Raw genomic sequence first — 27,232 nt, forward strand, 5'->3', positions numbered from 1 at the left:
TTCTCAGAAAGCTTCTTTCAGGTATTTAACGGAAGTTATTTCCCTTTTCACCATAGCCCGCTATGGGCTTCCAAATATCACTTTGCAAATTCCATAAAAACAGCCTTAGCTAAAGGATTCTTGAATAGAAACTGTAACTTTGTACGATGAATTAGCAGAACATAAAGCAGTTTCTCAGAAAGCTAGGTTTCAGTTTTTAACGGAAGATATTTCCATTTTCACCATAGCACACTATGGGCTTCCAAATATCACTTTGCCAATTCCACAAGAACAGCCTTAGCGAAAGGCCTCTTGAAGGGATAGAGGTAACTCTTTGAGATGAATTAACAGAACACAAAGCAGTTTCTCCGAAAACTTCTTTACAATTTTTCAGGGAAGATATTTATTTTTGCTCCATCGACCACTATGGGCTTCAAAATATCACTTTGCCAATTTAACAAGAACAGCCTTAGCGAAAAGCTTCTTAAGGGAAAGCTGTAACTCTGTTAGATGAATTAAGAGAACACAAAGCAGTTTCTCAGAAAGCTGCTTTCCAGTTTTTAACGGAAGATATTTCCTTTTTCAACAAAGCCCCCTATGGGCTTCCAAATATCACTTTGCCAATTCCAAAAGAACAGCCTTAGAGAAAGGCATCTTAAAGGGAAAGATGTAACTCTGTGAGCTGAATTAACAGAAGACAGAGCAGTCTCTCAGAATGCTTCTTTCCAGTTTTGAACAGAAGATATTTCCTTTTTCACCATAGCTCTCTATGGGCTTCCAAATATCCCTTTGCCAATTCCACAAGAAAAGCCTTAGCGAAAGGCTTCTTGAAGGAAAGATGTAACTCTGTGAGATGAATTAACAGAACACAGAGCAGTTTCTCAGAAAGCTTCTTTCCACTTTTTAACTGAAAATATTTCCTTTTTCACCATAGACCTCTATGGGCTTATAAATATCACTTTGCAAATTCCACAAGATCAGCCTTATCGAAAAGCTTCTTGAAGGCAAATCTGTAACTCTGTGAGATGAATTAGCAGAACACAAAGCAGTTTCTCAGAATGCGTCTTCACAGTTCTTAACGGAAGATACTTCCTTTTTCACCATAGCCCTCTATGGTCATCCAAATATCACTTTGCAAATAGCACAAGAACAGTCTTAGGGAAAAGCATCTTGAAGGCAAAGCTGTAATTCTATGAGATGAATTAGTGGAACACTAAGCAGTTTCTCAGAAAGCTTCTTTCCAGTTTTTAACGGAAGATATTTCTATTTTCACCATAGTCCCTTAAGGGCTTCCAAATATCACTTTACCAATTCCACAAGAACAGCCTTAGCGGAAGGCTTCTTGAAAGGAAAGATGTAACTCTGTGAGATGAATTAACAGAACACAAAGCAGTTTCTCAGAAAGCTTCTTTACAGTTTTTAATGGAAGATATTTCCTTCTTCACCAGAACGCTCCAAGGGCTTCCAAATATCACTTTCCAAATTCCACAAGAACATTCTTAGCGAAAGGATTCTTGAAGGGGAAGCTGTAACTCTCTGAGATGAATTAACAGAACCCACTACAGTTTCTCAGAAATCTTCTTTTCAATTTTTAACGGAAGATATTCCCTTTTTCAAAATAGCACTCTATGGGCTTCCAAATATCACTTTGCAAATTCCACAAGAATAGTCTTAGCGAAAGGCTTCTTGAGGGAAAAGCTGTAACTCTGTGAGATGAATTAACAGAACACAATGCAGATTCCCAGAAAGCTTTTTTCCAGTTTTAAACGGAAGATATTTCCTTTTTCACTATACCCTCTATGGGCTTCCCAATATCAATTTGCAAATTCCAGAAGAACAGTCTTAGCGAAAGGCTTCTTGTGGGAAAAGCTGTAATTCTGTGAGATGAATTAACAGAACCAAAGCAGTTTCTCAGAAACTTCTTTCCAGTTTTTAACGGAAGATATTTCCTTTTTCACCATAGCCCACTATGGCATTCCAAATATCACTTTGCAAATTCCACAAGAACAGCCTTAGCGAAAAGCTTCTTGAAGTCAAAGCTGTAACTCTGTGAGATGAATTAGCAGAACACAAAGCAGTTTCTCAGAAAGCTTCTTTCGAGTTTTTAACTGAAGTTATTTCCTTTTTCACCATAGCCCTCTGTCGGTTTCAAAATATCACTTCCAAATTCCACAAGAACAGCCTTGGGAAAGGCTTCTTGAAGGGAAAGCTGTAACTCTGTGAGATGAATTAACAGAACACAATACATTTTCTCAGAAAGCTTCTTAACAATTTTAAACGGAAGATATTTCCTTTTCCACCGTAGCCCTCTATGGGCCTCCAAATATCACTTTCGAAATTCCACAAGTACAGCCTTAGCGAAAGGCTTCTTGAAGGGAAAGATGTAACTCTGTGAGATGAATTAACAGAACACAATACAGTTTCTCATCAAGCTTCTTTCCAGTTGTTAACGGAAGATATTTCCTTTTTCACCATAGCCCTCTATGGGCCTCCAAATATCAATTTGCAAATTCCACAAGAACAGATTTAGCGAAAAACTTCTGAAGGGTAAGCTGTAACTCTGTGAGATGAATTAGCAGAACACAAAGCGGTTTCTCAGAAAGCTTCTTTCCAGTTTTTAACGGAAGATATTTCCTTTTTCACCCTAGGCCTCTAAGGGCTTCCAAACATCACTTTGCAAATTCCACAAGAACAGTCTTAGCGAGAGGCTTCTTGAGGGGAAAGCTGTAACTCTGTGAGATGAATTAACAGAACACAAAGCAGTTTCTCAGAAAGCTTCTTTCCAGTTTTTAACGGAAAATATTTCCTTTTTCACCATAGCCCCGTATCGGCTTCCAAATATCACATTTCAAATTTCACAAGAGCAGTATTTGCGAAAAGCTTCTTCAGTGGAAAGCTGTAACTCTGTGAGATGAATTAACAGAACAGAAAGCAGTTTCTCAGAAAGATTCTTTCCAGTTGTTAACGGAAGATATTTCCTTTTTCTCCACAGCCCTCTATGAGCTTCCAAATATCACTTTGCAAATTCCACAAGAACAGTCTTAGCCAAAAGACACTTGAAGGGAAAGATGTAACTCTGTGAGATGAATTAACAGAACACAAAGCAGTTTCTCCGAAAACTTCTTTACAATTTTTAAGGGAAGATATTTATTTTTTCTCCATCGACCACTATGGGCTTCCAAAGATCACTTTGCCAATTTAACAAGAACAGTCTTAGAGAAAGGCTTCTTGAGGGGAAAGCTGTAACTCCGTGAGATGAATTAAGAGAACACAAAGCAGTTTCTCAGAAAGCTTCTTTCCAGTATTTAACGAAAGATATATCCTTTTTCACCATAGCCCCCTATGGGATTCCAAATATCACTATGCCAATTCCACAAGAACACTCTTAGCCGAAGGCTTCTTGAGGGGAAAGCTGTAACTCTGTGAGATGAATTAACAGAACCCAAAGCAGTTTCTCAGAAAGCTTCTTTCCAGTTTTTAACGGAAGATATTTCCTTTTTCACGATAGCCCTCTATGGACTTCCAAATATCACCTTCCAAATTCAAAAAGAACAGTGTTAGAGAAAGGCTACCTGAAAGGAAAGCTGTAACTCCGCAAGATGAAGTAACAGAACACAAAGCAGTTCCTCGCTTAAAAATATCACTTTGCAAATTCCAAAAGAACAGCCTTAGCGAAAGGCTTCATGAAGGGAAAGATGTAACTCTGTGAGATGAATTAACAGAACACAAAGCAGTTTCTCAGAAAGCTTCTTTCCAGTTTTTAACAGAATATATTTCCTTTTTCGCCATAGCCCTCTATGGGCTTCCAAATTTCACTTTGCCAATTCCACAAGAACAGTCTTGGAGAAAGGCTTCTTGAGGGGAAAGCTGCAACTCTGTGAGATGAATTAACAGAACACAAAGCAGTTTCTCAGAAGGCTTCTTTCCAGTTTTTAACGGAAGATATTTCCTTTTTCACCATAGCCCTCTATGGGCTTGCAAATATCACTTTGCAAATTCCACAAGAAAATTCTTAGCGAAAGACTTCTTGAAGAGAAAGATGTTACTCTGTGACATGAATTAACGGAACAAAAAGTAGTTTCTCAGAAAGCTTCTTTCCACTTTTTCACAGAAGATATTTCCTTTTTCACCATAGACCTCTATGGGCTCACAAATATCACTTTGCCAATTCCACAAGAACAGCCTTAGCGAAAGGCTTCTTCAAGGGAAAGACGTAAATCTGTGAGATGAATTAACAGAACACAAAGCAGTTTCTCAGAAAGCTTCTTTCCAGTTTTTAGCGGAAGATACTTCCTTTTTCACCATAGACCTCTATGGGCTTCCAAATATCACTTTGCAAATTCCACAAGAACAGTCTTAGAGAAAGGCTTCTTGAGGGGAAAGCTGTAACTCTGTGAGATGAATTAACAGAACACAAAGCAGTTTCTCAGAAAGCTTCTTTCCAGTTTTTAACGAAACATATTTCCTTTTTCACCATAGCACTCTCTGGGTTTCCAAATATCACTTTGCCAATTACAAAAGAAGAGATTTATCGAAAGACTTCTTGAAGGGAAAGATGTAACTCTGTGAGATGAATTAACAGAACACAAAGCAGTTTCTCAGAAGGCTTCTTTCCAGTTTTTAACGGAAGATATTTCCTTTTTCACCATAGCCCTCTACGGGCATCGAAATATCACTTAGCAAATTCCACAAGAACAGTCTTAGCGGAAGACTTCTTGAAGATAAAGCTCTAACTCTGTAAGATGAATTAGCAGAACACAAAGCAGTTTCTCAGAAAGCTTCTTTCCAGTTTTTAACGGAAGATATTTCCTTTTTCATCATTCCCTCTATGGGCTTCCAAATATCACTTTGCAAATTCCACAATAACAGTCTTAGCGAAAGGCTTCTTAAGGGGAAAGCTGTAACTCTGTGACATGAATTAACAGAACACAACGCAGTTTCTCAGAAAGCTTCTTTACAATTTTTAAGGGAATATATTTCCTTTTTCAGCATAGCCCTCTTTGGGCTTCCAAATATCACTTTGCAAATTCCACAAGAACAGTCTTAGCTAAAGGCTTCTTGAAGTGAAAGCTGTAACTCTGTAAGATGAATTAGCAGAACATAAAGCAGTATCTCAGAAAGCTTCTTTCCAATTTTTAATGGAAGATATTTCCTTTTTCACCATTGCACACTATGGGCTTCCAAATATCACTTTGCCATTTACACAAGAACAGCCTTAGCGAAAGGCTTCTTGAAGGGAAAGATGTAACTCTGTGAGATGAATTAACAGAGCACAAAGCAGTGTCTCAGAAAGCTTCTTACCAGTTTTTAACGAAAGATATTTCCTTTTTCACCATAGCCCTCTATGGCCTGACTAATATCACTTTGCCAATTCCACAAGAACAGCCTTAGCGAAAGGCTTCTTGAAGGGAATGATGTAACACTTAAGATGAATTAAGAGAACACAAAGCAGTTTCTCAGAAAGCTGCTATCCAGTTTTTAACGGAAGATATTTCCTTTTTCACCATAGCCCTCTATGGGCTTCCAAATATCACTTTGCCAATTCCACAAGAACAGTCACAGCGAATGGCTTCTTGAAGGGAAAGATGTAGCCCTGTGTGATGAATTAACAGAAGACAAAGCAGTTTCTCAGAAAGCTTGCTTACAGTTTTTAAGGAAAGATATTTATTTTTTCAAAATAGACTTCTATTGGCTTCCAAATATCACTTTGCAAATTCAACAAGAACAGATTTAGAGAAAGGCTTCTTGAGGGAAAAGCTGTAACTCTGTGAGATATATTAACAGACACAAAGCCCTTTCTCAGAAAGCTTCTTTCCAGTTTTTAACGGAAGATATTTCCTTTTCCACCATCGACCTCTATGGGCTTCCAAATATCACTTTGCCAATTCCACAAGAACAGACTTTGCAAAAGGCTTCTTGAAGGTAAAGATGTAACTCTGTGAGATGAATTAACAGGACACAGAGCAGTTTCTCAGAAAGCTTCTTTCCAGTTTTGAATGGAAGATATTTCCTTTTTCACCATAATCCTCTATGGACTTCCGAATATCCCTTTGCCAATTCCACAAGAACAGCCTTAGCGAAAGGCTTCTTGAAGGGAAAGATGTAACTCTGTGAGATGAATTAACAGTACACAGAGCAGTTTCTCAGAAAGCTTCTTTCCAGCTTTGAACGGAAGATATTTCCTTTTTCATCATAGCCCTCTAGGGGCTTCCAAATATCCCTTTGCCAATTCCACAAGAACAGTTTAGCAAAAGGCTTCTTGAAGGGAAAGATGTAACTCTGAGAGATGAATTAACAGAACACAGAGCAGTTTCCCAGAAAGCTTCTATCCAGTTTTGAACGGAAGATATTTCCTTTTTCACCGTAGCCCTCTATGGGCTTCCAAATATCACTTTGCCAATTACACAAGAACAGCCTTAGCGAAAGGCTTCTTGAAGGGAAATATGTAACTCTGTGAGATGAATTAACAGAACACAGAGCAGTTTCTCAGAAAGCTTCTTTCCAGTTTTGAACGGAAGATATTTCCTTTTTCACCGTAGCCCTCTATGTGCTTCCAAATATCCCTTTGCCATATCCACAAGAACAGCTTTAGGGAAAGGCTTCTTGAAGGGAAAGATGTAACACTGTGTGATGAATTAACAGAACACAGAGCAGTTTCTCAGAAAGCTTCTTTCCAGTTTTGAACGGAAGATATTTCCTTTTTCACCATAGAACTCTAAGGGCTTCCAAATATCCCTTTGCAAATTGAACAAGTACAGCCTTAGCGAAAGGCTTCTTGAAGGGAAAGATGTAACTCTGTGAGATGAATTAACAGAACACAGAGCAGTTTCTCAGAAAGCTTTTTTCCAGTTTTGAAGGGAAGATATTTCCTTTTTCACCGTAGCCCTCTATGGGCTTCCAAATATCCCTTTGCCATTTCCACAAGAACAGCCTTAGGGAAAGGCTTCTTGAAGGGAAAGATGTAACTCTGTGAGATGAATTAACAGAACACAGAGCAGTTTCTCACAAAGCTTCTTTCTAGTTTTGAACGGAAGATATTTAATTTTTCACCTTAGCTGTCTAAGGGCTTCCAAATATCCCTTTGCCAATTGCACAAGTACAGCCATAGCGAAATTCTTCTTGAAGGGAAAGATGTAACTCTGTGAGATGAATTAACAGAACACAGAGCAGTTTCTCAGAAAGCTTCTTTCCAGTTTTGAACGGAAGATATTTCCTTTTTCACCGTTGCCCTCTATGGGCTTCCAAATAACCCTTTACCAATTCCACAAGAACAGAATTACTGAAAGGCTTCTTGAAGGGAAAGATGTAACTCTGTGAGATGAATTAACAGAACACAGAGCAGTTTCTCAGAAAGCATCTTTCCAGTTTTCAACGGAAGATATCTCCTTTTACACCGTAGTCCTCTATGGGCTTCCAAATATCCCTTTGCCATTTCCACAAGAACAGCCTTAGGGAAAGGCTTCTTGAAGGGAAAGATGTAACTCTGTGAGATGGATTAACAGAACACAGAGCAGTTTCTCAGAAAGCTTCTTTCCTGTTTTGAACGGAAGATATTTCCTTTTTCACCATAATCCTCTATGGACTTCCAAATATCCCTTTTCCAATTCCACAAGAACAGCCTTAGCGAAAGGCTTCTTGAAGGGAAAGATGTAACTCTGTGAGATGAATTCACAGAACACAGAGCAGTTTCTCAGAAAGCTGCTTTCCAGTTTTGAACGGAAGATATTTCCTTTTTCACCATAGCCCTCTATGGGCTTCCAAATATCCCTTTGCCAATTCCACAAGAACAGCCTTAGCGAAAGGCTTCTTGAAGGGAAAGAGGTAACTCTGTGAGACGAATTAACAGAACACAGAGCAGTTTCTCAGAAAGCTTCCTTCCAGTTTTGAAGGGAAGATATTTCCTTTTTCACCATAGTCCTCGATGGGCTTCCAAATATCCCTTTGCCATTTCCACAAGAACAGCCTTAGGGAAAGGCTTCTTGAAGGGAAAGATGTAACTCTGTGAGATGAATTAACAGAACACAGAGCAGTTTCTCAGAAAGCTTCTTTCGACTTTTGAACGGAAGATATTTCCTTTTTCACCATAGCCGTCTATGGGCTTCTAAATATCCCTTTGCCAATTCCACAAGAACAGTCTTAGCGAAAGGCTTCTTGAAGGGAAAGATGTAACTCTCTGAGATGAATTAACAGAACACAGAGCAGTTTCTCAGAAAGCTTCTTTCCAGTTTTGAACGGAAGATATTTCCTTTTTCAGCATAGCCCTCTAGGGGCTTCCAAATATCCCTTTTTCAATTCCACAAGAACAGCCTTAGCGAAAGGCTTCTTGAAGGCAAAGATGTAAGTCTGTGAGATGAATTAAGAGAACACAGAGCAGTTTCTCAGAAACCTTCTTTCCATTTTTGAACATAAGATATTTCCTTTTTCACCATAGCCCTCTAAGGGCTTCCAAACATCGCTTTGCCAATTCCTCAAGAACAGACATAGCGAAAGGCTTCTTGAAGGGAAAGAAGTAACTCTGTGAGATGAATTAACAGAACACAGAGCAGTTTCTCAGAAAGCTTCTTTCCAGTTTTTAACGGAAGATATTTCCTTTTTCACCATAGCCCTCTTTGGGCTTCAAAAAATCACTTTGCCAATTCCACAAGGACAGCCTTAGCGAAAGACCTCCTGAAGGGAAAGATGTAACTCTGTGAGATAAATTTACAAAATACAAAGCAGTGTCTCAGAAAGCTTCTTTCCAGTATTTAATGGAAGATATTTCCTTTTTCAACAAAGCCCCCTATGGGCTTCCAAATATCACTTTGCCAATTCCACAAGAACAGTCTTAGCGAAAGGCTTCTTGAAGGGAAAGATGTAACTCTGTGAGATGAATTAACAGAACAAAAAGCAGTTTCTCTGAAAGATTCCTTCCAGTTTTTAAAGGAAGATATGTCCTTTTGCACCGTAGCCCTCTATGGGCTGCCAAATATCACTTTTCCAATTCCACAGGAACAGCCTTAGCGAAAGGCTTCTTGAAGGGAAAGATGTAACTCTGTGAGATGAATTAACAGAACACAAAGCAGTTTCTCCGAAAACTTCTTTACAATTTTTAAGGGAAGATATTTATTTTTTCTCCATCGACCACTATGGGCTTCCAAAGATCACTTTGCCAATTTAACAAGAACAGTCTTAGAGAAAGGCTTCTTGAGGGGAAAGCTGTAACTCCGTGAGATGAATTAAGAGAACACAAAGCAGTTTCTCAGAAAGCTTCTTTCCAGTATTTAACGAAAGATATATCCTTTTTCACCATAGCCCCCTATGGGATTCCAAATATCACTATGCCAATTCCACAAGAACACTCTTAGCCGAAGGCTTCTTGAGGGGAAAGCTGTAACTCTGTGAGATGAATTAACAGAACCCAAAGCAGTTTCTCAGAAAGCTTCTTTCCAGTTTTTAACGGAAGATATTTCCTTTTTCACGATAGCCCTCTATGGACTTCCAAATATCACCTTCCAAATTCAAAAAGAACAGTGTTAGAGAAAGGCTACCTGAAAGGAAAGCTGTAACTCCGCAAGATGAAGTAACAGAACACAAAGCAGTTCCTCGCTTAAAAATATCACTTTGCAAATTCCAAAAGAACAGCCTTAGCGAAAGGCTTCATGAAGGGAAAGATGTAACTCTGTGAGATGAATTAACAGAACACAAAGCAGTTTCTCAGAAAGCTTCTTTCCAGTTTTTAACAGAATATATTTCCTTTTTCGCCATAGCCCTCTATGGGCTTCCAAATTTCACTTTGCCAATTCCACAAGAACAGTCTTGGAGAAAGGCTTCTTGAGGGGAAAGCTGCAACTCTGTGAGATGAATTAACAGAACACAAAGCAGTTTCTCAGAAGGCTTCTTTCCAGTTTTTAACGGAAGATATTTCCTTTTTCACCATAGCCCTCTATGGGCTTGCAAATATCACTTTGCAAATTCCACAAGAAAATTCTTAGCGAAAGACTTCTTGAAGAGAAAGATGTTACTCTGTGACATGAATTAACGGAACAAAAAGTAGTTTCTCAGAAAGCTTCTTTCCACTTTTTCACAGAAGATATTTCCTTTTTCACCATAGACCTCTATGGGCTCACAAATATCACTTTGCCAATTCCACAAGAACAGCCTTAGCGAAAGGCTTCTTCAAGGGAAAGACGTAAATCTGTGAGATGAATTAACAGAACACAAAGCAGTTTCTCAGAAAGCTTCTTTCCAGTTTTTAGCGGAAGATACTTCCTTTTTCACCATAGACCTCTATGGGCTTCCAAATATCACTTTGCAAATTCCACAAGAACAGTCTTAGAGAAAGGCTTCTTGAGGGGAAAGCTGTAACTCTGTGAGATGAATTAACAGAACACAAAGCAGTTTCTCAGAAAGCTTCTTTCCAGTTTTTAACGAAAGATATTTCCTTTTTCACCATAGCACTCTCTGGGTTTCCAAATATCACTTTGCCAATTACAAAAGAAGAGATTTATCGAAAGACTTCTTGAAGGGAAAGATGTAACTCTGTGAGATGAATTAACAGAACACAAAGCAGTTTCTCAGAAGGCTTCTTTCCAGTTTTTAACGGAAGATATTTCCTTTTTCACCATAGCCCTCTACGGGCATCGAAATATCACTTAGCAAATTCCACAAGAACAGTCTTAGCGGAAGACTTCTTGAAGATAAAGCTCTAACTCTGTAAGATGAATTAGCAGAACACAAAGCAGTTTCTCAGAAAGCTTCTTTCCAGTTTTTAACGGAAGATATTTCCTTTTTCATCATTCCCTCTATGGGCTTCCAAATATCACTTTGCAAATTCCACAATAACAGTCTTAGCGAAAGGCTTCTTAAGGGGAAAGCTGTAACTCTGTGACATGAATTAACAGAACACAACGCAGTTTCTCAGAAAGCTTCTTTACAATTTTTAAGGGAATATATTTCCTTTTTCAGCATAGCCCTCTTTGGGCTTCCAAATATCACTTTGCAAATTCCACAAGAACAGTCTTAGCTAAAGGCTTCTTGAAGTGAAAGCTGTAACTCTGTAAGATGAATTAGCAGAACATAAAGCAGTATCTCAGAAAGCTTCTTTCCAATTTTTAATGGAAGATATTTCCTTTTTCACCATTGCACACTATGGGCTTCCAAATATCACTTTGCCATTTACACAAGAACAGCCTTAGCGAAAGGCTTCTTGAAGGGAAAGATGTAACTCTGTGAGATGAATTAACAGAGCACAAAGCAGTGTCTCAGAAAGCTTCTTACCAGTTTTTAACGAAAGATATTTCCTTTTTCACCATAGCCCTCTATGGCCTGACTAATATCACTTTGCCAATTCCACAAGAACAGCCTTAGCGAAAGGCTTCTTGAAGGGAATGATGTAACACTTAAGATGAATTAAGAGAACACAAAGCAGTTTCTCAGAAAGCTGCTTTCCAGTTTTTAACGGAAGATATTTCCTTTTTCACCATAGCCCTCTATGGGCTTCCAAATATCACTTTGCCAATTCCACAAGAACAGTCACAGCGAATGGCTTCTTGAAGGGAAAGATGTAGCCCTGTGTGATGAATTAACAGAAGACAAAGCAGTTTCTCAGAAAGCTTGCTTACAGTTTTTAAGGAAAGGTATTTATTTTTTCAAAATAGACTTCTATTGGCTTCCAAATATCACTTTGCAAATTCAACAAGTACAGATTTAGAGAAAGGCTTCTTGAGGGAAAAGCTGTAACTCTGTGAGATATATTAACAGACACAAAGCCCTTTCTCAGAAAGCTTCTTTCCAGTTTTTAACGGAAGATATTTCCTTTTCCACCATCGCCCTCTATGGGCTTCCAAATATCACTTTGCCAATTCCACAAGAACAGACTTTGCAAAAGGCTTCTTGAAGGTAAAGATGTAACTCTGTGAGATGAATTAACAGAACACAAAGCAGTTTCTCAGAAAGCTTCTTTCAGGTATTTAACGGAAGTTATTTCCCTTTTCACCATAGCCCGCTATGGGCTTCCAAATATCACTTTGCAAATTCCATAAAAACAGCCTTAGCTAAAGGATTCTTGAATAGAAACTGTAACTTTGTACGATGAATTAGCAGAACATAAAGCAGTTTCTCAGAAAGCTAGGTTTCAGTTTTTAACGGAAGATATTTCCATTTTCACCATAGCACACTATGGGCTTCCAAATATCACTTTGCCAATTCCACAAGAACAGCCTTAGCGAAAGGCCTCTTGAAGGGATAGAGGTAACTCTTTGAGATGAATTAACAGAACACAAAGCAGTTTCTCCGAAAACTTCTTTACAATTTTTCAGGGAAGATATTTATTTTTGCTCCATCGACCACTATGGGCTTCAAAATATCACTTTGCCAATTTAACAAGAACAGCCTTAGCGAAAAGCTTCTTAAGGGAAAGCTGTAACTCTGTTAGATGAATTAAGAGAACACAAAGCAGTTTCTCAGAAAGCTGCTTTCCAGTTTTTAACGGAAGATATTTCCTTTTTCAACAAAGCCCCCTATGGGCTTCCAAATATCACTTTGCCAATTCCAAAAGAACAGCCTTAGAGAAAGGCATCTTAAAGGGAAAGATGTAACTCTGTGAGCTGAATTAACAGAAGACAGAGCAGTCTCTCAGAATGCTTCTTTCCAGTTTTGAACAGAAGATATTTCCTTTTTCACCATAGCTCTCTATGGGCTTCCAAATATCCCTTTGCCAATTCCACAAGAAAAGCCTTAGCGAAAGGCTTCTTGAAGGAAAGATGTAACTCTGTGAGATGAATTAACAGAACACAGAGCAGTTTCTCAGAAAGCTTCTTTCCACTTTTTAACTGAAAATATTTCCTTTTTCACCATAGACCTCTATGGGCTTATAAATATCACTTTGCAAATTCCACAAGATCAGCCTTATCGAAAAGCTTCTTGAAGGCAAATCTGTAACTCTGTGAGATGAATTAGCAGAACACAAAGCAGTTTCTCAGAATGCGTCTTCACAGTTCTTAACGGAAGATACTTCCTTTTTCACCATAGCCCTCTATGGTCATCCAAATATCACTTTGCAAATAGCACAAGAACAGTCTTAGGGAAAAGCATCTTGAAGGCAAAGCTGTAATTCTATGAGATGAATTAGTGGAACACTAAGCAGTTTCTCAGAAAGCTTCTTTCCAGTTTTTAACGGAAGATATTTCTATTTTCACCATAGTCCCTTAAGGGCTTCCAAATATCACTTTACCAATTCCACAAGAACAGCCTTAGCGGAAGGCTTCTTGAAAGGAAAGATGTAACTCTGTGAGATGAATTAACAGAACACAAAGCAGTTTCTCAGAAAGCTTCTTTACAGTTTTTAATGGAAGATATTTCCTTCTTCACCAGAACGCTCCAAGGGCTTCCAAATATCACTTTCCAAATTCCACAAGAACATTCTTAGCGAAAGGATTCTTGAAGGGGAAGCTGTAACTCTCTGAGATGAATTAACAGAACCCACTACAGTTTCTCAGAAATCTTCTTTTCAATTTTTAACGGAAGATATTCCCTTTTTCAAAATAGCACTCTATGGGCTTCCAAATATCACTTTGCAAATTCCACAAGAATAGTCTTAGCGAAAGGCTTCTTGAGGGAAAAGCTGTAACTCTGTGAGATGAATTAACAGAACACAATGCAGATTCCCAGAAAGCTTTTTTCCAGTTTTAAACGGAAGATATTTCCTTTTTCACTATACCCTCTATGGGCTTCCCAATATCAATTTGCAAATTCCAGAAGAACAGTCTTAGCGAAAGGCTTCTTGTGGGAAAAGCTGTAATTCTGTGAGATGAATTAACAGAACCAAAGCAGTTTCTCAGAAACTTCTTTCCAGTTTTTAACGGAAGATATTTCCTTTTTCACCATAGCCCACTATGGCATTCCAAATATCACTTTGCAAATTCCACAAGAACAGCCTTAGCGAAAAGCTTCTTGAAGTCAAAGCTGTAACTCTGTGAGATGAATTAGCAGAACACAAAGCAGTTTCTCAGAAAGCTTCTTTCGAGTTTTTAACTGAAGTTATTTCCTTTTTCACCATAGCCCTCTGTCGGTTTCCAAATATCACTTCCAAATTCCACAAGAACAGCCTTGGGAAAGGCTTCTTGAAGGGAAAGCTGTAACTCTGTGAGATGAATTAACAGAACACAATACATTTTCTCAGAAAGCTTCTTAACAATTTTAAACGGAAGATATTTCCTTTTCCACCGTAGCCCTCTATGGGCCTCCAAATATCACTTTCGAAATTCCACAAGTACAGCCTTAGCGAAAGGCTTCTTGAAGGGAAAGATGTAACTCTGTGAGATGAATTAACAGAACACAATACAGTTTCTCATCAAGCTTCTTTCCAGTTGTTAACGGAAGATATTTCCTTTTTCACCATAGCCCTCTATGGGCCTCCAAATATCAATTTGCAAATTCCACAAGAACAGATTTAGCGAAAAACTTCTGAAGGGTAAGCTGTAACTCTGTGAGATGAATTAGCAGAACACAAAGCGGTTTCTCAGAAAGCTTCTTTCCAGTTTTTAACGGAAGATATTTCCTTTTTCACCCTAGGCCTCTAAGGGCTTCCAAACATCACTTTGCAAATTCCACAAGAACAGTCTTAGCGAGAGGCTTCTTGAGGGGAAAGCTGTAACTCTGTGAGATGAATTAACAGAACACAAAGCAGTTTCTCAGAAAGCTTCTTTCCAGTTTTTAACGGAAAATATTTCCTTTTTCACCATAGCCCCGTATCGGCTTCCAAATATCACATTTCAAATTTCACAAGAGCAGTATTTGCGAAAAGCTTCTTCAGTGGAAAGCTGTAACTCTGTGAGATGAATTAACAGAACAGAAAGCAGTTTCTCAGAAAGATTCTTTCCAGTTGTTAACGGAAGATATTTCCTTTTTCTCCACAGCCCTCTATGAGCTTCCAAATATCACTTTGCAAATTCCACAAGAACAGTCTTAGCCAAAAGACACTTGAAGGGAAAGATGTAACTCTGTGAGATAAATTAACGGAACACAATACAGTTTCTCAGAAAGCTTCTTTTCAGTTTTTAACGGAAGATATTTCCTTTTTCACCATAGACCTCTAAGGGCTTCCAAATATCACTTTGGAAATTCAGCAAGAACAGCCTTAGTGAAAGGCTTCTTAAAGGGAAAGATATAACTCTGTGAGATGAATTAACAGAACACAAAGCAGTTTCTCGGAAAGCTTCTTTCCAGTTTTTAACGTAAGATATTTCCTTTTTCACCATAGCCCAAAATGGGCGTCCAAATATCACTTTGAAAGTTCCGGAAGAACAGTCTTAGCGAAATGGTTGTAAAGAGGAAAGCTGTAACTCTGTCAGATGAATTAACGGAACACAAAGCAGTTTCTCAGAAAGCTTCTTTCCACTTTTTAACTGAAAATATTTCCTTTTTCACCATAGACCTCTATGGGCTTATAAATATCACTTTGCAAATTCCACAAGATCAGCCTTATCGAAAAGCTTCTTGAAGGCAAATCTGTAACTCTGTGAGATGAATTAGCAGAACACAAAGCAGTTTCTCAGAACGCTTCTTCACAGTTCTTAAAGAAAGATACTTCCTTTTTCACCATAGGCTTCTATGGGCTTCCAAATATCACTTTGCAAATTCCACAAGAACAGACTAAGCGAAAGGCTTCTTGAAGGGAAAGATGTAACTCTGTGAGATGAATTTACAGAACACAAAGCTGTTTCTCAGAAAGCTTCTTTCTAATTTTTATCGGAAGATATTTTCTTTTTCACTATAACCCTCTATGGTCTTCCAAATATCACTTTGCAAATTCCACAAGAACAGCCTTACCGAAAGGCTTCCTCAGGGAAAAGCTGTAACTCTGTGAGATGAATTAACAGAACACAATGCAGATTCCCAGAAAGCTTTTTTCCAGTTTTAAACGGAAGATATTTCCTTTTTCACTATACCCTCTATGGGCTTCCAAATATCACTTTGCAAATTCCAGAAGAACAGTCTTAGCGAAAGGCTTCTTGTGGGAAAAGCTGTAATTCTGTGAGATGAATTAACAAAACCAAAGCAGTTTCTCAGAAACTTCTTTCCAGTTTTTAACGGAAGATATTTCCTTTTTCACCATAGGCCTCTATGGCATTCCAAATATCACTTTGCAAATTCCACAAGAACAGCCTTAGTGAAAAGCTTCTTGAAGTTAAAGCTGTAACTCTGTGAGATGAATTAGCAGAACACAAAGCAGTTTCTCAGAACGCTTCTTTCGAGTTTTTAACGCAAGATATTTCCTTTTTCACAAGAGCCATCTATGGGCTTCCAAATATCACTTTGCAAATTCCACAAGAACACTCTTAGTGAAAGGCTTCTTGAAGGGAAAGCTGTAACTCTGTGAGACGAATTAACAGAACACAAAGCAGTTTCTCAGAAAGCTTCTTTCGAGTTTTTAACTGAAGTTATTTCCTTTTTCACCATAGCCCTCTCTCCGTTTCCAAATATCACTTCCAAATTCCTCAAAAACAGCCTTGGGAAAGGCTTCTTGAAGGGAAAGCTGTAACTCTGTGAGATGAATTAACAGAACACAATACATTTTCTCAGAAAGCTTCTTAACAATTTTAAACGGAAGATATTTCCTTTTTCACCATAGCGCACTATGGGCTTCCAAATATCAATTTGCAAATTCTACAAGAACAGATTTAGCGAAAAACTTCTGAAGGGTAAGCTGTAACTCTGTGAGATGAATTAGCAGAACACAATGCAGCTTCTCAGAAAGCTTCTTTCCAGTTTTTAAGGGAAGATATTTCCTTTTTCACCCTAGGCCTCTAAGGGCTTCCAAATATCACTTTGCAAATTCCACAAGAACAGTCTTAGTGAAAGGCTTCTTGAGGGGAAAGCTGTAACTCTGTGAGATGAATTAACAGAACACAAAGCAGTTTCTCAGCAATCTTCTTTCCAGTTTTGCCTGAAGATATTTCTATTTTCACCGTAGCCCTCTATGAGCTTCCAAATATCACTATGCAAATCCCACAGGAACAGTCTGAGCGAAAGGCTTCTTGAGGAAAAGCTGTAACTCTGTGAGATATATTAACTGAACACACGGCAGTTTCTCAGAGTGCTTCTTTCTAGTTTTTAACGGAAGATATTTCCTTTTTCACCATAGCCTTCTATAGGCTTCCAAATATCACTTTGAAAATTTCACAAAAACAGTCTTACTGAATGGCTTCTTGAGGGGAAAGCTGTAACACTGTGAGATTAACTAACAGTACACAAAGCAGTTTCTCAGAAAGCTTCTTCTCGGTTTTTATCTTAGGATATTTCCTTTTACACCATAGCCTTCTATGGCCTTCCAAATATCACTTTGCCAATTCCACAAGAACAGTCTTAGCGAAAGTCTTCTTGAGGAGAAATCTGTAACTCTGTGAGATGAATTTACAGAACTCAAAGCAGTTTCTCAGAAAGTTTCTTTTCAGTTTCTATCTTAGGATATTTCCTTTTTCACCATAGCCCTCTTAGGGCTTCCAAATATCACTTGGAAAATTCCACAAGAACAGTCTTAGTGAACGGCTCCTTGAGGGGAAAGCTGTAGTTCTTTGAGATGAACTAACAGAACACAAAGCAGTTTCTCAGAAAGGTTCTTTTTGGTTGTTATCTTAGGATATTTCCATTTTCACCATAGCTCTCTGTGGGATTCCAAATATCACTTTGCAAAATCCGCAACAGCCTTAGCGAAAGGCTTTTTGAGGGGAAAGCTATAACTCTGTGAGATGAATTAACAGAACACAAAGCAGTTTCTCAGAAATCTTCTTTCCAGTTTTTAACGGAAGATATTTCCTTTTTCACCGTAGCCCTCTAGGGGTTCCAAATATCACTTTGCAAATTGCACAAAAACATTCTTAGCGAAAGGCTTCTTGAGGGGAAAGATGAAACTCTGTGAGATGAATTAACAGAACACAAAGCAGCTTCTTAGAAATCTTGTTTTTAGTTTTTATCTTAGGCTATTTCCTTTTTCACCATAGCCCTCTGTGGGCTTCCAAATATCACTTTGCAAACTCCACAAGAGCAGTCTTAGCGAAAGGCTTCTTGAGGGGAAAGCTGTAACTCTGTGAGACGAATTAAGAGAACACAAACCAGTTTCTCAGAAAGCTTCTTTCCAGTTTTTAACGGAAGATATTTATTTTTTCACCATAACCCTCTATGGGCTTCCAAATATCACTTTGCCAATTCCACAAGAACAGACTTAGCGAAAAACTTCTTGTAGGCAAAGCTGTAACTCTGTGAGATGAATTTTCAGAACACAAGGCAGTTTCTCAGAATGCTTCTTTCAAGTTTTTAACGGAAGATATTTCCTTTTTCACCGTAGACCCTATGGGCTTCCAAATATCAGTTTGCAAATTCCACAAGAACAGCCTTAGCGAAAGGCTCTTGGAGGGGAAAGCTGTAACTCTATGAGATGAATTAACAGAACACAAAGCAGTTTCTCAGAAAGATTCTTTCCAGTTTTTAACTGTAGATATTTTCTTTTTCACCATAGCCATCTAAGGGCTTACAAATATCACTTTGCAAATTCCACAAGAACAGATTTAGCGAAAAGCTTCTTGAAGGGAAAGCTGTAACTCTGTGAAATGAATTAACAGAACACAATACAGTTTCTCAGAAAGCTTCTTTACAGTTTTTAATGGAAGTTATGTCCTTTTTCACCATAGCCCTCCATGGGCTTCCAAATATCACTTTGAAATTCCACAAGAACAGCCTTAGCGAAAGGCTTCTTGAAGGGAACGATGTAACTTTCTGAGATGAATTACCAGAACACAAAGCAGTTTCTCAGAAAACTTCTTTCCAGTTTTTAACGGAAGATATTTCCTTTTTCACCGTAGCCCTCTAAGGGCTTCCAAATATCACTTTGCAAATTTCACAAGAACAGTCCTAGAGAAAGGCTTCCTGATGGGAAAGCTGTAACTCTGTGAGATGAATTAACAGAACACAAAGCAGTTTCTCAGAAAGCTTCTTTCCAGTTTTTAATGGAAGATATTTCCTTTTTCACCATAGGCCTCTAAGGTCTTACAAATATCACTTTGCAAATTCCACAATAACAGTCTTAGTGAAAGGCTTCTTGAGGTGAAAGCTGTAACTCTGTGAGTTGAATTAGCAGAACACAAAGCAGTTTCTGAGAAAGCTTCTTTCCAGTTTTTAACGGAAGATATTTCCTTTTTCACTCTATCCATCTATGAGCTTCCAAATATCACTTTGCAAATTCCACAAGAACACTCTTAGCTAAACGCTTCTTGAGGGGAAAACTGTAACTCTGTGACATGAATTAGCAGAACACAAAGCAGTTTCTCAGAAAGCTTCCTTCCAGTTTTTAACAGAAGATATTTCCTTTTTCACCATAGCCCCCTATGGGCTTCCAAATATCACTTTGCAAATTCCAAAAGAACAGTCTTAGCGAAAGGCTTCTTGAGGGGAAAGCTGTAACTCTGTGAGACCAATTAAGAGAACACAAAGCAGTTTCTCAGAAAGCTTTTTTTCCAGTTTTTTACGGAAGATATTTCCTTTTTCACCATAGCCCTCTATGGGTTTCCAAATATCACTTTTCAAATTCCAAAAGAACAGTCATAACGAACAGCTTCTTGAGCGGAAAGCTGTAACTCTGTGAGTTGAATTAACAGAACACAAAGCAGTTTCTCAGAAAGCTTCTTTCCACTTTTTAACTGAAAATATTTCCTTTTTCACCATAGACCTCTATGGGCTTATAAATATCACTTTGCAAATTCCACAAGAACAGCCTTAGCGAAAAGCTTCTTAAGGGAAAGCTGTAACTCTGTTAGATGAATTAAGAGAACACAAAGCAGTTTCTCAGAAAGCTTCTTTCCTGTTTTTAACGGAAGATTTTTCCTTTTTCACCATAGCCCTCTATGAGCTTCCAAATATCACTTTGCAAATTCCACAAGATCAGCCTTATCGAAAAGCTTCTTGAAGGCAAATCTGTAACTCTGTGAGATGAATTAGCAGAACACAAAGCAGTTTCTCAGAACGCTTCTTCACAGTTCTTAAAGAAAGATACTTCCTTTTTCACCATAGGCTTCTATGGGCTTCCAAATATCACTTTGCAAATTCCACAAGAACAGACTAAGCGAAAGGCTTCTTGAAGGGAAAGATGTAACTCTGTGAGATGAATTTACAGAACACAAAGCTGTTTCTCAGAAAGCTTCTTTCTAATTTTTATCGGAAGATATTTTCTTTTTCACTATAACCCTCTATGGTCTTCCAAATATCACTTTGCAAATTCCACAAGAACAGTCTTAGCGAAAGGCTTCTTCAGGGAAAAGCTGTAACTCTGTGAGATGAATTAACAGAACACAATGCAGATTCCCAGAAAGCTTTTTTCCAGTTTTAAACGGAAGATATTTCCTTTTTCACTATACCCTCTATGGGCTTCCCAATATCACTTTGCAAATTCCAGAAGAACAGTCTTAGCGAAAGGCTTCTTGTGGGAAAAGCTGTAATTCTGTGAGATGAATTAACAAAACCAAAGCAGTTTTTCAGAAACTTCTTTCCAGTTTTTAACGGAAGATATTTCCTTTTTCACCATAGGCCTCTATGGCATTCCAAATATAACTTTCCAAATTCCACAAGAACAGCCTTAGCGAAAAGCTTCTTGAAGTTAAAGCTGTAACTCTGTGAGATGAATTAGCAGAACACAAAGCAGTTTCTCAGAACGCTTCTTTCGAGTTTTTAACGCAAGCTATTTCCTTTTTCACAAGAGCCCTCTATGGGCTTCCAAATATCACTTTGCAAATTCCACAAGAACACTCTTAGTGAAAGGCTTCTTGAAGGGAAAGCTGTAACTCTGTGAGATGAATTAACAGAACACAAAGCAGTTTCTCAGAAAGCTTCTGTCGAGTTTTAACTGAAGTTAGTTCCTTTTTCACCATAGCCCTCTGTCGGTTTCCAAATATCACTTCCAAATTCCACAAAAACAGCCTTGGGAAAGGCTTCTTGAAGGGAAAGCTGTAACTCTGTGAGATGAATTAACAGAACACAATACATTTTCTCAGAAAGCTTCTTAACAATTTTAAACGGAAGATATTTCCTTTTTCACCGTAGCCCTCTACGGGCCTCCAAATATCACTTTTGAAATTCCACAAGTACAGCCTTAGCGAAAGGCTTCATGAAGGGAAAGATGTAACTCTGTGAGATGAATTAACAGAACACAATACAGTTTCTCATAAAGCTTCTTTCCAGTTGTTAACGGAAGATATTTCCTTTTTCACCATAGCCCACTATGGGCTTCCAAATATCAATTTGCAAATTCTACAAGAACAGATTTAGCGAAAAACTTCTGAAGGGTAAGCTGTAACTCTGTGAGATGAATTAGCAGAACACAATGCAGCTTCTCAGAAAGCTTCTTTCCAGTTTTTAAGGGAAGATATTTCCTTTTTCACCCTAGGCCTCTAAGGGCTTCCAAATATCACTTTGCAAATTCCACAAGAACAGTCTTAGTGAAAGGTTTCTTGAGGCGAAAGCTGTAACTCTGTGAGATGAATTAACAGAACACAAAGCAGTTTCTCAGCAATCTTCTTTCCAGTTTTGCCTGAAGATATTTCTATTTTCACCATAGCCCTCTATGAGCTTCCAAATATCACTATGCAAATCCCACAGGAACAGTCTGAGCGAAAGGCTTCTTGAGGAAAAGCTGTAACTCTGTGAGATATATTAACTGAACACACGGCAGTTTCTCAGAGTGCTTCTTTCTAGTTTTTAACGGAAGATATTTCCTTTTTCACCATAGCCTTCTATAGGCTTCCAAATATCACTTTGAAAATTTCACAAAAACAGTCTTACTGAATGGCTTCTTGAGGGGAAAGCTGTAACACTGTGAGATTAACTAACAGTACACAAAGCAGTTTCTCAGAAAGCTTCTTCTCGGTTTTTATCTTAGGATATTTCCTTTTACACCATAGCCATCTATGGCCTTCCAAATATCACTTTGCCAATTCCACAAGAACAGTCTTAGCGAAAGTCTTCTTGAGGAGAAATCTGTAACTCTGTGAGATGAATTTACAGAACTCAAAGCAGTTTCTCAGAAAGTTTCTTTTCAGTTTCTATCTTAGGATATTTCCTTTTTCACCATAGCCCTCTTAGGGCTTCCAAATATCACTTGGAAAATTCCACAAGAACAGTCTTAGTGAACGGCTCCTTGAGGGGAAAGCTGTAGTTCTTTGAGATGAACTAACAGAACACAAAGCAGTTTCTCAGAAAGGTTCTTTTTGGTTGTTATCTTAGGATATTTCCATTTTCACCATAGCTCTCTGTGGGATTCCAAATATCACTTTGCAAAATCCGCAACAGCCTTAGCGAAAGGCTTTTTGAGGGGAAAGCTATAACTCTGTGAGATGAATTAACAGAACACAAAGCAGTTTCTCAGAAATCTTCTTTCCAGTTTTCAACGGAAGATATTTCCTTTTTCACAGTAGCCCTCTAGGGGTTCCAAATATCACTTTGCAAATTGCACAAAAACATTCTTAGCGAAAGGCTTCTTGAGGGGAAAGATGAAACTCTGTGAGATGAATTAACAGAACACAAAGCAGCTTCTTAGAAATCTTGTTTTTAGTTTTTATCTTAGGCTATTTCCTTTTTCACCATAGCCCTCTGTGGGCTTAAAAATATCACTTTGCAAACTCCACAAGAGCAGTCTTAGCGAAAGGCTTCTTGAGGGGAAAGCTGTAACTCTGTGAGACGAATTAAGAGAACACAAAGCAGTTTCTCAGAAAGCTTCTTTCCAGTTTTTAACGGAAGATATTTATTTTTTCACCATAACCCTCTATCGGCTTCCAAATATCACTTTGCCAATTCCACAAGAACAGACTTAGCGAAAAACTTCTTGAAGGCAAATCTGTAACTCTGTGAGATGAATTTTCAGAACACAAAGCAGTTTCTCAGAATGCTTCTTTCAAGTTTTTAACGGAAGATATTTCCTTTATCACCGTAGACCCTATGGGCTTCCAAATATCAGTTTGCAAATTCCACAAGAACAGCCTTAGCGAAAGGCTCTTGGAGGGCAAAGCTGTAACTCTATGAGATGAATTAACAGAACACAAAGCAGTTTCTCAGAAAGATTCTTTCCAGTTTTTAACTGTAGATATTTTCTTTTTCACCATAGCCATCTAAGGGCTTACAAATATCACTTTACAAATTCCACAAGAACAGATTTAGCGAAAAGCTTCTTGAAGGGAAAGCTGTAACTCTGTGAAATGAATTAACAGAACACAATACAGTTTCTCAGAAAGTTTCCTTACAGTTTTTAATGGAAGTTATGTCCTTTTTCACCATAGCCCTCCATGAGCTTCCAAATATCACTTTGAAATTCCACAAGAACAGCCTTAGCGAAAGGCTTCTTGAAGGGAACGATGTAACTTTCTGAGATGAATTACCAGAACATAAAGCAGTTTCTCAGAAAACTTCTTTCCAGTTTTTAACGGAAGATATTTCCTTTTTCACTGTAGCCCTCTATGGGCTTTGAAATATCACTTTGCATATTCCACAAGAACAGTCTTAGCGAATATCTTCTTGAGAGGAAATCTCTAACTCTGTGAGATAAATTAACAGAACACAATACAGTTTCTCACAAAGCTTCTTTCCAGTTTTTAACAGAAGATATTTCCTTTTTCACCATAGCCTTCAACGGGCTTCCAAATATCACTTTGCAAATTTCACAAGAACAGTCCTAGAGAAAGGCTTCCTGATGGGAAAGCTGTAACTCTGTGAGATGAATTAACAGAACACAAAGCAGTTTCTCAGAAAGCTTCCTTCCAGTTTTTAACAGAAGATATTTCCTTTTTCACCATAGCCCCCTATGGGCTTCCAAATATCACTTTGCAAATTCCAAAAGAACAGTCTTAGCGAAAGGCTTCTTGAGGGGAAAGCTGTAACTCTGTGAGACCAATTAAGAGAACACAAAGCAGTTTCTCAGAAAGCTTTTTTCCAGTTTTTAACGGAAGATATTTCCTTTTTCACCATAGCCCTCTATGGGCTTCCAAATATCACTTTGCAAATTCCAAAAGAACAGACTTAGCGAAAAACTTCTTGAAGGCAAAGCTGTAACTCTGTGAGATGAATTAGCAGAACACAAAGCAGTTTCTCAGAATGCTTCTTTTTCCAGTTTTTAACGGAAGATATTTCCTTTTTCCCAATAGCCCTCTATGGGTTTCCAAATATCACTTTGGAAATTCCACAAGAACAGCCTTAGAGAAAGGCTTCTGGAAGGGAACGATGTAACTCTTTGAGATGAATTAAAAGAACACAAAGCAGTTTCTCAGAAAGCTTCTTTCCAGTTTTTAACGGAAGATTTTTCCTTTTTCACCGTAGCCCTCTATGGGCTTCCAAATATCACTTTGCAAATTCCACAGGAACAGCCTTAGCGAAAAGCTTCTTGAAGGCAAATCTGTAACTCTGTGAGATGAATTAGCAGAACACAAAGCAGTTTCTCAGAATGCGTCTTCACAGTTCTTAACGGAAGATACTTCCTTTTTCACCATAGCCCTCTATGGTCATCCAAATATCACTTTGCAAATAGCACAAGAACAGTCTTAGGGAAAAGCATCTTGAAGGCAAAGCTGTAATTCTATGAGATGAATTAGTGGAACACTAAGCAGTTTCTCAGAAAGCTTCTTTCCAGTTTTTAACGGAAGATATTTCTTTTTTCACCATAGTCCCTTAAGGGCTTCCAAATATCACTTTACCAATTCCACAAGAACAGCCTTAGCGGAAGGCTTCTTGAAAGGAAAGATGTAACTCTGTGAGATGAATTAACAGAACACAAAGCAGTTTCTCAGAAAGCTTCTTTACACTTTTTAATGGAAGATATTTCCTTTTTCACCAGAACCCTCCAAGGGCTTCCAAATATCACTTTCCAAATTCCACAAGAACATTCTTAGTGAAAGGATTCTTGAAGGGGAAGCTGTAACTCTCTGAGATGAATTAACAGAACCCACTACAGTTTCTCAGAAAGCTTCTTTTCAATTTTTAAAGGAAGATATTCCCTTTTTCACCGTAGCACTCTATGGGCTTCCAAATATCACTTTGCAAATTCCACAAGAATAGTCTAAGCGAAAGGCTTCCTGAGGGAAAAGCTGTCACTCTGTGAGATGAATTAACAGAACACAATGCAGATTCCCAGAAAGCTTTTTTCCAGTTTTAAACGGAAGATATTTCCTTTTTCACTATACCCTCTATGGGCTTCCAAATATCACTTTGCAAATTCCAGAAGAACAGTCTTAGCGAAAGGCTTCTTGTGGGAAAAGCTGTAATTCTGTGAGATGAATTAACAGAACCAAGGCAGTTTCTCAGAAACTTCTTTCCAGTTTTTAACGGAAGATATTTCCTTTTTCACCATAGCCCACTATGGCATTCCAAATATCACTTTGCAAATTCCACAAAAACAGCCTTAGCGAAAAGCTTCTTGAAGTCAAAGCTGTAACTCTGTGAGATGAATTAGCAGAACACAAAGCAGTTTCTCAGAAAGCTTCTTTCGAGTTTTTAACTGAAGTTATTTCCTTTTTCACCATAGCCCTCTGTCGGTTTCCAAATATCACTTCCAAATTCCACAAGAACAGCCTTGGGAAAGGCTTCTTGAAGGGAAAGCTGTAACTCTGTGAGATGAATTAACAGAACACAATACATTTTCTCAGAAAGCTTCTTAACAATTTTCAACGGAAGATATTTCCTTTTTCACCGTAGCCCTCTATGGGCCTCCAAATATCACTTTCGAAATTCCACAAGTACAGCCTTAGCGAAAGGCTTCTTCAAGGGAAAGATGTAACTCTGTGAGATGAATTACAGAACCCAAAGCAGTTTCTTAGAAAGCTTCTTTCCAGTATTTAACGGAAGATATTTCCATTTTCACCATAGCCCTCTATGGGCTTCCAAATATCACTTTGAAAATTCCACAAGAACAGCCTTCGCGAAAGGCTTCTTGGAGGGAAAGATGTAACTCTGTGAGATGAATTAACAGAACACAATGCAGTTTCTCAGAAAGCTTCTTTCCAGTTTTTAACGGAAGATATTTCCTTTTTCACCATAGCCCTCTTTGGGCTTCAAAAAATCACTTTGCCAATTCCACAAGGACAGCCTTAGCGAAAGACCTCCTGAAGGGAAAGATGTAACTCTGTGAGATAAATTTACAAAATACAAAGCAGTGTCTCAGAAAGCTTCTTTCCAGTATTTAATGGAAGATATTTCCTTTTTCAACAAAGCCCCCTATGGGCTTCCAAATATCACTTTGCCAATTCCACAAGAACAGTCTTAGCGAAAGGCTTCTTGAAGGGAAAGATGTAACTCTGTGAGATGAATTAACAGAACAGAAAGCAGTTTCTCTGAAAGATTCCTTCCAGTTTTTAAAGGAAGATATGTCCTTTTGCACCGTAGCCCTCTATGGGCTGCCAAATATCACTTTTCCAATTCCACAGGAACAGCCTTAGCGAAAGGCTTCTTGAAGGGAAAGATGTAACTCTGTGAGATGAATTAACAGAACACAAAGCAGTTTCTCCGAAAACTTCTTTACAATTTTTAAGGGAAGATATTTATTTTTTCTCCATCGACCACTATGGGCTTCCAAAGATCACTTTGCCAATTTAACAAGAACAGTCTTAGAGAAAGGCTTCTTGAGGGGAAAGCTGTAACTCCGTGAGATGAATTAAGAGAACACAAAGCAGTTTCTCAGAAAGCTTCTTTCCAGTATTTAACGAAAGATATATCCTTTTTCACCATAGCCCCCTATGGGATTCCAAATATCACTATGCCAATTCCACAAGAACACTCTTAGCCGAAGGCTTCTTGAGGGGAAAGCTGTAACTCTGTGAGATGAATTAACAGAACCCAAAGCAGTTTCTCAGAAAGCTTCTTTCCAGTTTTTAACGGAAGATATTTCCTTTTTCACGATAGCCCTCTATGGACTTCCAAATATCACCTTCCAAATTCAAAAAGAACAGTGTTAGAGAAAGGCTACCTGAAAGGAAAGCTGTAACTCCGCAAGATGAAGTAACAGAACACAAAGCAGTTCCTCGCTTAAAAATATCACTTTGCAAATTCCAAAAGAACAGCCTTAGCGAAAGGCTTCATGAAGGGAAAGATGTAACTCTGTGAGATGAATTAACAGAACACAAAGCAGTTTCTCAGAAAGCTTCTTTCCAGTTTTTAACAGAATATATTTCCTTTTTCGCCATAGCCCTCTATGGGCTTCCAAATTTCACTTTGCCAATTCCACAAGAACAGTCTTGGAGAAAGGCTTCTTGAG

The sequence above is a fragment of the Chlorocebus sabaeus genome, chromosome 18 (assembly GCF_047675955.1).
Source record: "Chlorocebus sabaeus isolate Y175 chromosome 18, mChlSab1.0.hap1, whole genome shotgun sequence".
Lineage (NCBI taxonomy): Eukaryota > Metazoa > Chordata > Mammalia > Primates > Cercopithecidae > Chlorocebus > Chlorocebus sabaeus.